The 16,709-nt window shown below is 43.8% G+C and overlaps 1 long non-coding RNA gene across 1 annotated transcript; it reads left to right on the top strand.

Moving 5' to 3' along the window:
- Positions 1–3,505: 3,505 nt before the first annotated feature.
- LOC140460601 (uncharacterized) lies at positions 3,506–12,356 on the top strand. The gene is made up of 2 exons (XR_011954230.1): positions 3,506–3,696; positions 9,960–12,356. It is a non-coding gene; the product is annotated as an uncharacterized lncRNA (long non-coding RNA).
- Positions 12,357–16,709: the final 4,353 nt, after the last annotated feature.

Below are 16,709 nucleotides of genomic sequence, written 5' to 3'. Positions count from 1 at the left end.
CTAAAAGATGAATGATTTAATCTAATATTGTTTAATATGTGACACCTCCAGGACACTGGACTCCTTTGGCTATAAATTCCACAAACATGATCTCATTCTCCACAACCAACCTGATAAAAGAGCGGTGCTCCAAACGTTCGCGTTTCCAAATAAATCTGTTGGTTTATAACCTGGTGTTGTGAGATTTTTAACTTTGTCTATGGGAAACACGTGTTGTGGGACTGGTAACAGTTATTTTGTGATCTGTTCCACCTGAAATTTCTCCTCTATGCAGACACGGGTGAGCAGTCTGTTTTTGTGCTTTGTGAGAGATCAGGCTAGCAGCTTTTAAATCCTTATGTTCAGCAGCACAAGAAAACTGTAGGTCAGTAATCGTATTTCGAGAGTGGTACTTCCAGCTCTAGTAGTCCTGTTGGGTCACCAGAGAGGGAGGGAGAGAAGATGTCACATCTAAAAAGCAAACCGAAAAGTTTCTGTTTGTTCCGTCAGTTGAGTTGGTTCTGCACTCAGATGAGACTGGATACTGATTGTAATGGATCAGAATTGAACACTACAATGGAACACCTTACATTTCAAGAGTGTTGAAAGAGCAAATCAAACTGTAACCTTGAAGAGATATGCTTCCATTTCTAACCTTGGGGGATACAAATGAGACATTTTTACTGATCACTCCATTTCAGAATGCTGCTCTCTCATCAGGTGGTCGTGGACAATAAGATCATGATCACAGAATTTATAGCCAAAGGAGTTCACGGTCATGGAGATGACCTTCACTAAACAATTTTAGATTAAATCTTTCATATTTCAGAATGGGCTTCTGTTCTTTGGTACATTAATCCCAGAACTTGTTTTAAATTACCTTCAAGAATGTCATTTAAATGCAGAGCTTTTCGAACAACAATGTCAGTCTGACTCGATATTGGGACACTGACAGAATTCACACCTATTGTTAGAAAAGCTCTACATTTAAATGACTTTCTGAAATGGCTGATCTTTAACATTGAGAATAGTTACATTGATACTTTCAGACTTTAACAATGTTTCTGAATATATGTTCACTTTTTGAAAAGAACTGCTGAAATCTTTCTGAAACTTGCATCGAAACGTGCGCAGTTAGGCCACAGCCCAAGACAGGCTGTAAAGGATGAATGGCCTAATTCTAGTTCTGTGAAATTGATTCTGACGATGTAGAAATAGAGTCATAGAGTTGTAGAGCACAGAAGCAAACCCTTCAGTCCAGACAACCAAATATCCTAAATTAATCTCGTGACCCATTTGCCAACATTTGGTCCATATCCCTCTGATTCTTTTCTATTCACGTCTCCAACCAGATGCATTTTTTTCTTCTTCAGCTAATTGAAGCTGGAGAAGCCTTAAATCTTTAAAGGAATTCCTGAAAAAAAGTTTTATGCAAGATTTGGCTCAGTGGTGGATTTTCTAAAGCTTTGCTATTGTAGTTTTCAATTTGTTAAAAAAAACTTTCAGTTGTTGTTGTCCAAGGCAGAGTAAATATTCATTTAAGATATAATTGAGATATATACATTCTTTACAATGTTTGTCCATCAGTTAGTACATTGAGCATCATCTTTTTGTGATTCAACCGATATGATTTGACGTGAATTCTGCAAGATACTTTTGTATTTTATCGAACTTTGCTTTGTGTTATAGATTTCCTTTGTGACATTTTAATTAAAATATCTCCATGTATAATGATGAACCAGCTAATGTATTCTGAAATTATTTCAATTAGTTGGTCGATTGCCAAATAATAGCTGCTTAACTGTTGTAAATATTGACACCCAGGAAAGCTATTTTGTTTAATATATTTCCTTTGTAAAGATTTTATAAAACAATTGTATTTTCATCTGAAATAAAATTTGCAGTGTTTTATTGAATGGTTGAAAGTAACTTTGCACTTAATTGCTCCATTTGGGATTAAACATAGATTATTTATCAAAATCATATTCACAATTTATGGTGAGTGTATTAACAAACAAATGTTGCCATTTGCCATTGAATTGCCTCAAACACAATTTGAATTCTTGAATGAGTTGAATAAGGGGTACACTGTGAATATTTATTGTGCATTTCTGAAATTCTCTGCACTGCCATTGTGCTTGGTTAAACAAGATATGTATCCCTCCTCATAACTTTGTATTTCTTTGATATTTCATTTGCTATTGCCCAAATAACTTCATCAAATGCCAAAACATTTTTTTGGCTGTGGATTTTCAGTCTGGTAATGTCATTCAGTTGTGAACAATCTGAAGATTAATTTAAATACATATAAAAAAATTAAAGAGATTATGATAATAGAAAGTCAACATGTAGAATTGCCAATGAAACGTAAACCAAGGCTGCTCTTAATTTGGTACAGACTAAATCGCAATCAAAATAAGTAGAAATAACAGCATTGTGCACAAACTGTTTGTAGTGAGTTCAGAATTTTTCTGATCATTTAATTCTGACCCATGCAGTGATGGCAGCACCATGATCTGTTTTATTTGTTCATGGAACGTGAGCATCACTGGCAAAACCAGTATTTTTCATCATCCCCTCTTTCCCTTTACTGCTAAACTCACAGATATGAATATTGGGTGAGGACACAATGAGGTTGAGTTGCAAGGCCCACTCTGGCATAATAAATTGTGCTGGCTTACACTGCACCCCGACAAGACAGATTTTGGGAGGAGAACAAAAATTGGAATTCCTATTTAAATATTGATGCTCCCATTTATATCTCTCAAAAGGATTTTGTTTGCTCCATAAATTTGTAATGGCTCTTTTGTTGAATTATTTCCCTGCATCCGCATATGTCTGGAATCATTTTCTTTTCAAGAATTTTGTATTAACGTTTGCCACTTACTGGTGCCACCCCCCCCCACAAGATCATTCCAAATCGTAATAACTTGCTTACTTTCTTAAAAATTAAATCTTCCCCCGCGCCCCAACCCAAATCCCTTTTCTTATAAAGTGGCTGCACTATTTCAAACATGGTCATGCTTTCTAAATATTACCATGTCCTTTTAATTATGAGATTTCAATGTGTCTTTTTAAATATAAAAATGCCCCTTCAAATGTAGTTATGCCCTTTAAATGTGTTGTGTTCCTCTAAGCGCAATCTTGCCTCTCGAGAATGTATATTTACCCCTTTAGATATGACTGTCTCTTAAAGGGTCATTTCTACTTATAAATAGGGCAGCGTCTCTTCGAAATGTAGATTCATTTAGATATGACTGCGTCATTTTGCATATTAAGATATCCCTTTGAATGTGCCTACATCCCTTTGAAATGTAATCTTGTCCATTTCAATCTATTTGCAGAAATAGCCCGTTAAATGTCCATGTCTCTTTTAAAATGCAGATTTGCCGCTTCAGGGAGCAGCAGTTGCAGCGCGAGGTCGCTGTTACTTGGTGACGGTGAGGCTCCCCGGCCCCGCCCATCCCCCTGAGCTGACGTCACGCGGGGGTGAAGGCGGTTGGGAGGAGAAGTCGCTGGAGCGGGGAAGGGGCGGCCGTTAGGAAAATGGCGCCGTGCGGCCCCGGGGCAGACACCCGTCACTGGGCACCGCCGCCTTCCTGGTGCAGCTGCTGTGTCACGGCCACACCGCCCGGCTGTACAGCAGGTAGGAGCCGGTGACCATTCTGGAGGCGGATGTTCCTCAGTCATTGAAGGGGTAGGACCCTGTTGAGAATGGTTAGTGAAGTGTGTGGTGTACTAAGCCTTATTAACATGGATATAGTTTGTAATTTATCAAAGTATACATTTTATTATTTAGAATGGTAGAGATGTACAGCACGGAAACAGACCCTTCGGGCCAACCCGTCCATGCCAACCAGATATCCTAAATTAATCCAGTCCCACTTGCCAGCACTTGGCTCATCTGCCTCTAAACCCTTCCTGTACGTAGACCCATCCAGAGACCTTTTAAGGGCTTTAACTGTAGCAGCCTCCACCACTTCCTCGGGCAGCTCATCCCATTCACGAACCACCCTCTGCATGGAAACGTTGCCCCTTAGGTACCTTTTGTATCTTTCTGCTCTCACCCTGAACCTAGGCCCTGTAGTGCAGACCTTCACCCCCTACACTAGGGAAAAGACATAAGAAAGTTCTACTTTTTTTTCTCCTATTGGCATTTGGACACTTCAAAATCTGTCAATAATACCAGCATCGCCACTGAGCATATTGCATATGTTCCTCTGTGTCAACAAGCATTGCGCATGTTCCTTGCTTTGGGTGTCACCCTTGTTCAGGACTGGGGGTGGGTGTTGGGAGAGCTGCAGAACAAGGGTGTGCTGGGAGCAGCGTGGTGAATTGGGGATAGGTGGAGACAGGTAGAGAGTACAAACTGGTCACTGGGAGGAAGGAATCTGGTTGGTGGCAGGGAGGGGTGGGGATGAGCCTGGGAAGGGATTTGGGGTGTGGGGAAGGAGGTTATTTGAAATTGGAGAACTCAGTGTTGAGTCCTCCAGGCTGTAGGCTGCCCAGGTGGAAGATGTGGTGGTGTTCCTCCAATTTGTAGTTTGGTTTGTTGTGGCAATGGAGGCGGCCTAAGATGGTCATGTCAGAAAGGGAGTGGGAAGGGGAATTAAAATGGGTGTTGATTGGGAGGTCAGGTCGGCCTCTGCAGACCCAGCTGTGACTCTCGGCGAACCATTCCCCATGTTTACCCTCTGTCCCCCGAAGACTACAATTGGCAAACACATGGCAAATACAATACCCCAATGTGAAGTTAGAGCCTTTGCGGTGTTAAAAAAATGCAGAAAAGAGGTGCATTGTTTAAATGGTGATATATTGGGATATGGAGAAAGTGAGGACAGCAGATGCTGGAGATCAGAGTCGAAAAGTGTAGTGCTGGAAATGCTCAGTCAACATTCGACGAGCAGGAGAGTTGACGTTTCGGGCACGGGCCCTTCATCAGGAATGACGTGTGGATGTACAAAGGAGCCTCAGCGTCCTTCCACAACAGTCAATGCCAGTTGTTAGGTGCAGCGAGCAATGCAAGTGGTATATTCGCAAGTGGAATTGAGTTCAGAAGTGGGGATGCCTGCATACAGTTAGGGAATTATTGAATATATTCAAGGTGGAGTTCATCTGATTTTTGAACTACAAAGAGGAGGATGTTTATGGGGGAAGGTGAGAAAATGGCTTTTAAGACCAGTACAGAACAGTTATAGAGTCATATAGCATAGAAACAGACCCTTCAGTCCAACTAATCCATGCTGACTATGTTCTCAAACTGAACTAGTCACACCTGCCTGTGTTTGGCCCATATCCCTCTGAACCTTTCCTATTCATGTACTTATCCAAATGTCTTTTAAATGTTGTTACTTTACCTGCATCCACTACTGTGTCGGGATGTTCATTCCACACACAAACCACTCTCTTTTTTAAAAAAATGCTGCCCCTCAAGTCTTTTTAAAATCTTTCTCCTCTCACCTTCAAAGTTTGCTCTCCATTCTTAAAATCCCCACATGTGGGGAATGACACCCACCATTCACCTCATCTACCCCCCTCATGATTTTATAAATCTCTAAGGTTACCTCTCAACCTCCTGTGCTGCAGTGAGAAAAGTCCCAGTCTATCCACCTAGATGTCGGTAGATTTAATATCCAGTTATGTAGGGGACTTTGGTGGAAACTGGGAATTCATTGCACTGTAGGGATGAAACCCTACACTATCCAGACATTTCTGCTGGTGGATGAGACTAGGCCACATAATTTGCAGGACTGGATTTTGGACAGAGATGAGGAGGAACTATTTTTCCTGGATAGTAGTCAATCTATGGAATTCTCTGCCCAAGGAAGCAGTAGAGACAGCCTCATTAAGTATATTGAAGACACAGTTGGTTAGGTTTTGACATGGTAGGTTAATTAAGAATAGTTGGATAATGCAGGGAGGAGGAGCTGAGACGATAGATAGTTTTACCATTATCTTAATGAATGGCGGATCAGGCTGGATGGGCCAAATGGCTTACTCCTGCTTGTATTACTATGAAACTATAACCCTGCCTTTCCCATGACTAACCCAGCTAACCTGCACATCCCTGGACATGATGGGCAATTTACCCTGGTCAATCCAAATCAAGACTGGTGAGCAATGTATTGATGTGGGAAATTAACATCTGAGAATGATAGAAAGGGACAAGGAGAGTAAATATACCAGCAATCAAAACTGGATTCTGAATGATCACAAAAATGGAAACAAAAAGTGGTGTTTCAACATGTGTGCTGCACTGTAACAAAAGTAAATGAATTGTCTGCACACATTGAAGAGAATAATTATGATCTGAGGCTCCTCACAGAAACATGGCTTCAGGATGACAAGGATTGGATCCTGAATATCGAGGGGGTAGTCAAATGGGAAGCTCGGTAAAGGTAGAGGGTTGCCATGGCTAATCAAAGCACTGACCACAGGGTAGTCTGGTGTTTGCTCTGATTTCATGTCCTCATTTCTCTGTCCTCTGATTTCACTGTTCCCACAGAATAAGATGTCAATCTGTTCTCAGCTCTACTGGATTTCTGCTGAAGCTTTTACCCCCACCCCCTTTTTTTTACACCTTCTGGAACAATAAATTATTCAGTAAGTCAATCAAAGTCCAATGCACAATCTCCCAGTCTCTCAACCAACCAGGCACAAAAGTATAGTCATAGCAGGGAATCAGACAAGAAAAAATGAAACAACAACATGAGAAATAAATAGGTGCTAGTGCTTAATGTCTGTTCATTAGGAAGCAAACCAGAAATAGGGCTCTCCCAGGATTCTGATTGTGCCCAACTTGAGGATCCTCTCTCCCTTACATCTAACTGTTAGTACCCAGCTATGATTGACAATATTTTCACCAGAAATGAAGCATCTTATCAAATAGAGATAGACATGTACTGCACGTAAGTAGACTTTCTTTCTGTCATGCGCGCATACACACAGAAGTCCATGGGGGTGAATTTTTATTTGCAGATACATCCTATTTTGCTTAAAAATGCACAATTTGCAGGCAGTCAATACATATAATATTTTGTAAATTTGACTTTGGAAATAGAATCAGTTTGATTCAAGGTTTGGACTCTGACCTCACATTTAATGCATTGTCTGAGATGTCATCTTTTGTTACAAAACCTTAAGTTATGTTGAGAAGTGCCTTACAGAAAGTTGGATATTTACATATTAATGATGCCTGAAACCCATTTGAAAAGATGAAAGACTTAACAATCCAGGTTTGTTCAATATATCATTACAGTGTCCTGCCACTGAAATGTTTTTCCATAAATTCTGACCCTTATGATCTTATTCTTCACAACCACTTGATGAAAGAGTTTCGTGCCGAAAGCCAGTGCTTCCAAATAGCTTGGTGTTATGTGATTTTTAACTTTGTCCAGGTTAGGGTGGATTGGCCATGCTCAAATTACCCATAGTGCCCAGGGATGTCCAGGTAAGGTGCATTAGTCAGGGATGAATGGAGAGAAATGGGGGTAGGGAAGTTACTTTCTGGAGGGTCGGGTGGACTCGTTGGGTCGAGTAACCTGCTTCCACACTGTGGGGATTCTCTGAAGAGAAGAGAGATTTCTGCAAACTATGCAGGGCAGCACAGGTGTCTCCATGTGAGTTTGTGCATGAGTGTGTTTTTGCATGTGTGCTTGCTTGGTGAAGTGAGTGTTATGGAGTATCACCCTGTGCGAGGGGGAGTATTGGGGATGTGTATGTGTCAGAGAGTATGTGCATAAGAGAGGTGTGGATAAAAGCCAGGGGTTGCATTTTGCGAAAACAAGGAAGGGCAAGAGGGTCTGCAGAGGCTGACCAGATGTCCCAGTCACCACCCATTTTAATTCCTCTTCCCTCTCCCTTTCTGACATGACCAGCTTTGGCCTCCTTCATTGCCACAACGATCCAATCCACAACACCTCATCTTCCACATGGAGTTCTCCATCCCCCAACTCCCTTCACGGCCTCTGCCCCTCCTATTCACTCTTCCCTGCCACCAACCAGATTCCTTCCTCCCATCGACCATCAGGTTGTACCCTCTGTCTTCACCAATTCCCACTTCAACACCTTGCTACCGGCACCCCTTTATCTGCATCTTGTCCTACACCCATCCCCCTTCCTGAAGAAACACTTGAAACGTAGACTTCTCCACCTCCTGATGCTGCCTGGCTTGCTGTCTTCTTCCAGCCTTCTGACTGTCTACATTGTCAATCGAGACACAGTCTGTCCCCTCCCTGGATTCACTCCCTTTCCATTCAGTTGCTGCAAGTCAACAATTGAACCCCAGAATGAAAAAAAATTGAAAACGTGGTTGATAAAAGAGAGTATTGTACTCAGATGTTGGCCACAGGAAGAAAGTTACAGTCTGGAGTGACGCTCAATCTTCATTCAGAGAGAGGAGCAGCATCTGTAATCAAATAGAGTCATAGATGTATAACTTAGAAAAAGACCCTTCACTCGAACCTGTCCATGCGGAGCAGATATCCTAATCCAATCTAGTCCCACTTGCCAGCACCTGACCCATATCCCTCCAAACCCTTCCTATTCATAAACCCATCCAGATGCCTTTTAAATGTTGCGATTGTATGAGTGTCCACCACTTCCTCTGGCAGCTTACTCCTTAAATGCACCACACTCTGCGTGGGAAAGTTGCCCCTCAGAACTCTTATATGTTTCCCCTCTCACTGAAAACCTATGTCTCTAGTCCCCCCCCCGCCCCCCCACTGACTCTCCAGGGAAACAACCTTGTCTATTTATCCTATCCATGACCTTCATAATTTTATAAACCTCTATAAGGTCACCCCTCAACCTCTGACCCTCCAGAGAAAAAATATCCCTGGCTTACTCAGCCTCTCCTTGGAGCTGAAAGGGGCAGTACAGAGAGATCTGGGTGTTGTTGTACACCAGTCAATGAAGGCAAGCATGCAGGTACAGCAGGTAGTGAAGAAGGCTAATAGTATGCTGGCCTTCATAATAAGAGGGATTGAGTATAGAAGCAAAGAGGTGCTTCTGCAGCTGTACAGGGTCATGGTGAGACCACACCTGGAGTACTGTGTGCAGTTCTGGTCTCCAAATTTGAGGAAAGACATTCTGGCTATTGAGGGAGTGCAGCGTAGGTTCACGAGGTCAATTCCTGGAATGGCGGGATTACCTCACACTGAACGACTGGAGCGACTGGTCTTGTTTACCCTTGAGCTTAGAAGCCTGAGAGGGGATCTGTTTGAGACACATAAGATTATGAAAGGATTGGACACTGGCAGCAGGAAACATGTTTCTGTTGATGGGTGAGTGCCGAACCAGAGGACACAGCTTAAAAATACGGGGTAGACCATTTAGGACAGAGATGAGGAGAAACGTCTTCACCCAGAGAGTGGTGGCTGTGTGGAATGCTCTGCCCCAGAGGGCAGTGGAGGCCCAGTCTCTGGATTCATTTAAGGAAGAGTTGGAGAGAGCTCTCAGAGATAGTGGAATCAAGGGTTATGGAGATAAGGCAGGAAGAGGATACTGATTAGGAATGATCAGCCATGATCATATTGAATGGCGGTGCAGGCTCGAAGGGCTAAATGGCCTACTCCTGCGTCTATTGTCTATTGTCTATTGAAACCCTCCAACTCTGATCCTTTTCAAAGTTTCACAACATCTTTCCGATAGAAAGGAGACAAGAAGTGGATGCAGCATTTCAAATGTGGCTTAACCAATGTCCTGCACAGCCAACTCCCAAACTCCCAACTCCCATACTCAATGCTGCGACCAATAATGGAAAGCATACCAAACACTGCCTTCACTATTCTGTCTACCTGAGGCTCCATTTTCAATGAAGTATGAACCTGCACTCCAAGGTCTCTTTATTCTGCAACACTCCCCAGTCAGTCCTGCCTGGATTGCTTGACCAAAATGTATTTCTCTAAATTAAACTCCATCTCCCATTGGCCTATCTGATCAATGCTAATTTATAATGAACTCTTTCTCTCATTCCACAGAAGCTGAAAGTCTCTGTTCCTTCATACCCTCCTTTGATGCTGCCTGACCTGTTGTGCTTTTCCAACACCACACTCTCGACTCTGATCTTCAGCATCTGCAGTAGTAATTTCTCCAACATTTCCAGAGTCTGCCCCGCCCCCCGGATTCACTCTCTTCCGTTTCAGTTGCTGCAAGTCAACAACTGAAGCCCCGAATGAAAAATAAATGGAAAAAGAGGGTGAGAAAAGAGTGCCATACTCACAGATGTTGGACAAAGGAAGGAAGTTACAGTTTGGGGTGAAGCTCAATCTTCATTTACAGAGAGAGGAACAGCAGCAGCTTCAGAATGACATGGTCCACCTTCCACATTCAGACAGTAAGGGGGCTCTGATTGGCAGGAGGATAAGTTTCCTTCCAGTCCGACAATGCTCTCCATTGGTCCATGAAGATCGTGAGTCGTTTCCGGGGACAGCGCCGAGCATGCAGTTTTTGCTGACACCGGCTAACCCGCACAGACCTTGCTGACACCAAGGAGCATGTGCAGTATGCTCTGGAGATGCTGCTGTTATTGACAGATTTTAAGTGGTCAAATGCCAGTCGGGAAAAAAAAGAGTAGAGCCACAATTTTGTTCTCCTGTAGCTTGACATAACCGTACATGCTCGTCACTATTTCTACGCCGAAGGTCCTCCAGCCTGTGTTTGCCCTGGATCACAGCATCCAGCGCATCTCAACTTCTGCAAATCGAAAGACAAGCCCAACCCTTGGAAGAGAAGGGGGAGAAACAGAACAGACTTGAACGTAAAATTATTGTAGTGCGATCACTTCCCTTAAGCATGAATAGAGGTCATCAGCTGTCCGTGAGCTTGTGGCGCAACGGTAGCGTGTCTGACTCCCGATCAGAAGGTTCCTTGTTCAAATCATGTCTGGCTCACTACACTCAACTTCTTACATTTCAAATCAAGAAATGAGTACGTTCTTTCCGTATATCGGTCGTGTCAGATTTTCTTTGCGGAAACTTTCGATCACACGTGAATCTTTGCTGTCAGTTTGATTTGTGAACACTGTGTCAGGGAGGTGGTGTGCCCATTGTTTGGGTAAATGCTCAGCTCCCCGCAATGTGAGAAGTCGAACACAAACTGTTCATTACGGTATTTAAACACACAGCCGCTTCGTTTAGTTGGTGACAGCGCAGTGTGAATAACATTATACCGATATTTTAACAACATAATCTAGAGATTCCCATCCAGGTTTTAGTCACATCAAACTGCCACGTAATGATGTTATGGCCTCAGTAAACTATAATAACGTGAAGATCGCTGGGATAATTTTCTATATCCGACTGCAATATAAGCACAGATCATTGTTTCCAGTTTTGGTGGAACAAAAGACGTCGTATTGGTGGATAATTACAGTTAGTGCAAACACAGCTAGCTATCGATAAATATTAATCCTGTTCACTTCAATGGCCAAATTTCAATTCAGAAACCAAGTGCACTTGGCTGTTTGTAACAGAGACAACATGACAAAATGGCTCATAGGAGGAGAAATGGGACATTGAGGAGAAGTGAAATGTTTGCTTTTGGTCACCTCCACAATTGTCAGAAAAACAGGTTGAAAGGATTCTTAAAAGGTGGCTGAAGGAGTGGTGAGGGATAACACTTCAGACAGCGCAAAGTGGAAGACCACTTTCTAGTGGAAGAAAAAGACATTCCTTATTTCTGAAAGAACTGGGAAACAGAAGAGGGAATGAAATCTGACTTGGGAGCTATTTTCTATTTGTTGAGGATGTTGCTTCATCACAGTCTTGGTTTAGAGCATAAGCTCTTCATCAGGAATAAAGGGTGGCCCAAGGGGGCTGAGAGATAAATGGGAAGGAAGTGGGGCTGGAGGGAAGGCAGCTGGGAGTGCAATAGTTAGATGGAGGTAGGGATTGATGGTGATAGGTCAGAGATGAGGGTGGAGCAAATAGGTGAGAAGCAAGGTGGACAGGTATGACAGGTCAAGAGGTTGGTGTCAAATTGGAAGGTTGGATCTGGGACAAGGTGGGGGAGAGGAAATAAGGAAACGGATGAAATCTGCATTGATACCATGTGGTTGGAGGGTCCTAAAGCAGAAGTTGAGGTGTTTTCCTACAAGTGTCAGGTAGCAAGAGTTTGGCAGTGGAGGAGGCCCAGGACTTGCATGTCCTTGGTGGAATGGAAGGGGGAGTTAAAGTGTTCCGCCACAGGGCGGTGTGTCGGTTAGATTTAGAGTCCCAGAGTTGTTCCCTGAAATGTTCCGCTAGTTGGCGTGCAGTTTCCTCAATGTGGATGGGACCATATTGCGAGCAATGGACATAATCTTATAAATAGATTGCATAAATCTTAGCTTGCCAGAGTTATTTTCTTTAATTAAATTAAAGAATTTTTTTATTCAATTGGATGACTACATGAAACGGTTTGTTGGTCAGATTTGAATCATCACACCCAAATGAGACGATGCCATGAATATCAGTGAACTGCTCTTTTTGTTAAAAACCACAAGTTCTTGATTTATTTTCACAACTTACTGATATTCACATCTGCACATTCAATGTCAAACTCTGACATCAGAAATGACATGACACCATTAATTTTGACTTACAATATTCAAACAAACAAATTAATAGCACACAGTGAATCGCAAGTCTGATTAATATGAAATTAAATTTGACCAAAAAAATATAAAATCAAGATGGGAGATAAGAAATGGGGTAAGGGCAGAAGGCAAGAAATGCAGCATCATAGAAAGTGCTCCTCCAGAGAGTGCATTTTACCAACTACCACTGCTAAATATAAACACTCTGATATGATCCTCCGTTCTAATGTAAACCATAGCCCCATACAGTAGGTACCATTAAAATGAGTTAAAAATACAAGCCTTGAGCAAATCCTGCTTCCAGCCTTATCCCCCGCTTCTTGGAGCTCGGAACTTCCTCCAGCTCCGGGGGGTTGTTGAACGCCTGGGCTCCAGCGGCCACGCCTCCACTGAAGAAGCTTTGGGAACCAGATGCACAGAACCTTTGTATATGAAAGCAGCTTACAGAGACATTGAGCAATAGCATCACATGGTTTTTACCCATCGACCTCTGGGTTATCGACCCAGCACACTCACGCAGCACTACTCTACTTCTGTGCTCCCAGCAGCTGGATCGTGGATCAGTTTAAAGTAGGTCCTATATCTCTGATAACATCGGTACACAAGGCAGTGAAGAAAGGTTTCAGCACACTGGCCTTCATCAGTTAGGGAATTGAGTATAGATGTTGGCAAGTTATGTTGTAGTTATACAGGACGTTGATGAGGCTGCACCTGGAATATTGTGATCAGTTTTGGTCCCCTTGGTGTTCTGACTTCTGACTTCTTCAACTCTGGGTTTGTGTTGAACTTGATGGGATACTTTGTCCAACTCAGCATGTTTAAACAGTATCTCTCAGAGGGATTCATCTGAAACTTTTCAGGAGGTGAGCTCAACAAGATTGAACTATTCAAAGTTACTTGGACTCTATTTTAAACTTACATCAGGACCAGTAGTCAGAGACACGTACAGCAAGGAAACAGACCCTTTGTTCCAACTTGTCCATGCTGACCTGATATCCTAAATTAATCCACTCCCATTTGACAGCACCTGACCCATATACTCTGGCAGCTCATTTCATATATGTACCACCCTCTGCATGAAGAAGTTGTCCCTTTAATATATTTCGCCTCTTACCCTAAACTTATGCCCTCTCGTTCTGGACTCCCCCACCCCAAGGAAAGGACTTTGTCTATTACACTGTCCATGCCCCTCATGATTGTATAACTGCTATTAGGTCACCTCTCTGCCTCCGATGCTCCAGTGAAAACAGCCCCACGCTATTCAGCCTCTCCCTGTAGCTCAAACCCTCCAACCCCCAGCAACATTCCTGTGAATCGTTTCTCATGGAGAAGTCAACGTTTCAGTCCTGAAGAAGGGTTAATACCCAAAATGCTGACTACTCCACATTCTGGTGCTGCCTGGCTTGCTGTATTCTCCCAAGCTCCTACTTGCCAACTTCGGGTTGCAATATGTAGTGGCTCAGTGGTAACCACTGCAGCCTCATAGCACCAGGGGCCCAGGTTTGATTCCAGCCTTGGGTGACTATCTGTGAGGAATTTGCACTTTCTCCCAGTGTCTGCGTAGGTTTTCTCTCTGTGATCCTGTTTTCTTCCATAAACCAAAGATGTGCAGGTCATGTGGATGGGCCATGCTTAATTGCCCATAGAGTTAGGTACATTAGTCAGAGGGAAATGGGTCAGGATGGGTTAATCTTCGGGGGGGTCAGTGTGGACTTGTTGGGACGAATGGCCTGTTTCCGCAGTGTAGCTCATCTCATCCAATACTTTTCTTACTAACGAATGGCAGAGTAGGCCGAATGGCCTAACCTCTTCTCCGATGGTCTTGCGGTCTTCGGTTTCTCTGGATCATTTCATTGGCAATGTGCAGTCCCGGGCTCAATGAGCAGCAGTATCCACTGAAGGCAAAGCTCATAGAATCATAGAACTCCCATAATGTGGAAACAAGTCCTTCAGCCGAACACATCTGCACTGATCTTCCGAAGACTAACCCACTCAGATCCATTTTCCTACCCTCCATAACTTGCACACAGACCCCAAGGGTGGAATTATTCCTGGGTTCCTGGTGCCATGAGGCAGCAGTGCTAACCCTGAGCCCCCATGGAGTTGTGATTGTGGGGTGTGGGGGAGGCAATTGCAGTCCAGCAGAAAAGAAAAACAGCCCACCTACTCTCCCACTGCACCCACTGTCAGAACTGGCAGGAGGTTCAGTCCTGGGAGGTGACCGAATGCAGCGTCACCGGTGGGATCTGATTGCTGGGAGCACTGGTGCCTCCGCTGGTGCTTCCGCAAGTTGTACGAAAACATGAACCTCTTCCCACACTCGGGCCAGCTGGAGGGCATCTCCCTGGTGTGGGCATATTGGTGCTTCAGTAGGGTGGAGGAATTGCTGAAGGCCTTCCCGCACTGAGGGCAGCAGAATGGCCTCCCCCCTCCTCCACTGTCCCGCCCCCCCCCCCCCCCAAAACCCCCGTGTGGTCCAGCTGGTGATTCAGCAGTGTGGAGGAGCAGGTAAAGACCTTCCCACATTCGGCGCAGGAGAACGGTTCTCCCCAGTGTGGATGGACAGGTGCCTCAGCAGGGCAGAGGAATTGCTGAAGGCCTTCCTGCACATACGGCAACTGAACGACCTCTCCACCATGTGGACACACCAATGGGCCAGTAGGTCGGAGGAAAGAGCAATGCCCCTCCTGCAGTTGGGGCAGAAGAACGGCCTCTCAGTATGGACCCACTGGTGTCTCAGCAGGTGGGAAGACCTGCTGAAGGCCATCTTGCACTTGGGGCCGGAGAACAGCCTTCCCCGGTGTGGGCCAACTGGTGCGTCAGCAGGGCAGCAGAATCATTGAAGGCCTTCCCATACTCAGGGCAGCAGAAGGGCCGCTTCCCCTCTGTGGACCTATTGGTGCTTCAGAACCCTTTCAAATTTCACAATATCCTTGTGATAGGTGGGAGACCAGAATTGCACGCAATATTCTAAAAGTGGTCTAACCAATGTCCTGTACAACCACAACATAACTTCCCAACTCCAATACTCAGTCAGAGGATTGGGAAAGCTTTCAAAACCCACAAAAAACAAAGAGGAAAGAATGGAGGTTCAAACCGAATTTTTGAGAGTCAGCTTGAAAGCATCAATGAGAAATCGGCGGAATGGGTTTATTGGGGACACGTTCTCCCTCAATGCACCATATACTTATTTCTCTTGAGCTCTTCGTAGTTTCTCTGTGCTGCAGTATGTAGTGGCTCGTTGAAATAATCTCCTGATGCAGCTTCTTTTGTGGGTGTTGGGATGATTGCTTCTGTGGTTAAGTATTTGGTTTGTGTATGTTGTTTTTCTGTAGATGCCAGTGTGAAGTTCCCCGTTGACTGTTCGCTCTACTGTGACATCTAAGAATGGCAGTTTATTGTTGTTCTCCTCTTTTTCAAACCAAGAGCCCCCCTCAGGCCATAGTCTCACTACTTGGAACACCAATATACACACTCGTCAAAGGCCTCCACTGAGGACTAAAACACCAAGTCGAAGATTCATGCCACTCCATTTACTCCATCCAAGAATTCCTGAACACCAAAGACACGAAGATAGAAGAGGATGGAGTAATGTTGTCCTTTGACATAACAGCCCTGTTCACATCCATTAACATCAACGTGACCAAAGAAAACTGAAGACACTACTCGAAGAACTAAAGACAAAAACACAGCACCAACTTCATCAGCAAAGATAGCACTGTCAACCTCGTGGTTACCACCCACTTTATATTCAGTAACAAGCCCTACAAATAAATCAACGAAATACCCATGAAACACTTCTGTCATCAAAAAATGAAACAAATTAGAGGAAACGTACAACACCATCAACAATCTCCTTACTGGCATAAAATTCACAAAAGAGGAGAACAACAACAAAGTGCCATTTCTAGATGTCACAGTAGAGCGAACAGTCAATGGTAAAATCAAAACAGCCTCTACAGGAAAACACCACACGCGAACCAAGTATTTCGCTACAGAAGTAATCATCCCTACGCATACAAACAAATCTGAACGAGGGCACTATTTCAACGAAACACGACACACTGTAGCACCCAGTCACTACGAAGACAAATAAGTAACTGTCCAGCGCTTTTAAGGAGAATGGATAGCCATGCAACACACTGAAAAATGA

This window comes from Chiloscyllium punctatum, chromosome 36 (assembly GCF_047496795.1).
Source record: "Chiloscyllium punctatum isolate Juve2018m chromosome 36, sChiPun1.3, whole genome shotgun sequence".
Taxonomy (NCBI): domain Eukaryota; kingdom Metazoa; phylum Chordata; class Chondrichthyes; order Orectolobiformes; family Hemiscylliidae; genus Chiloscyllium; species Chiloscyllium punctatum.
Note: the sequence above shows the minus strand (reverse complement) of the source record. Positions and strands in the feature narration are given on the sequence as shown.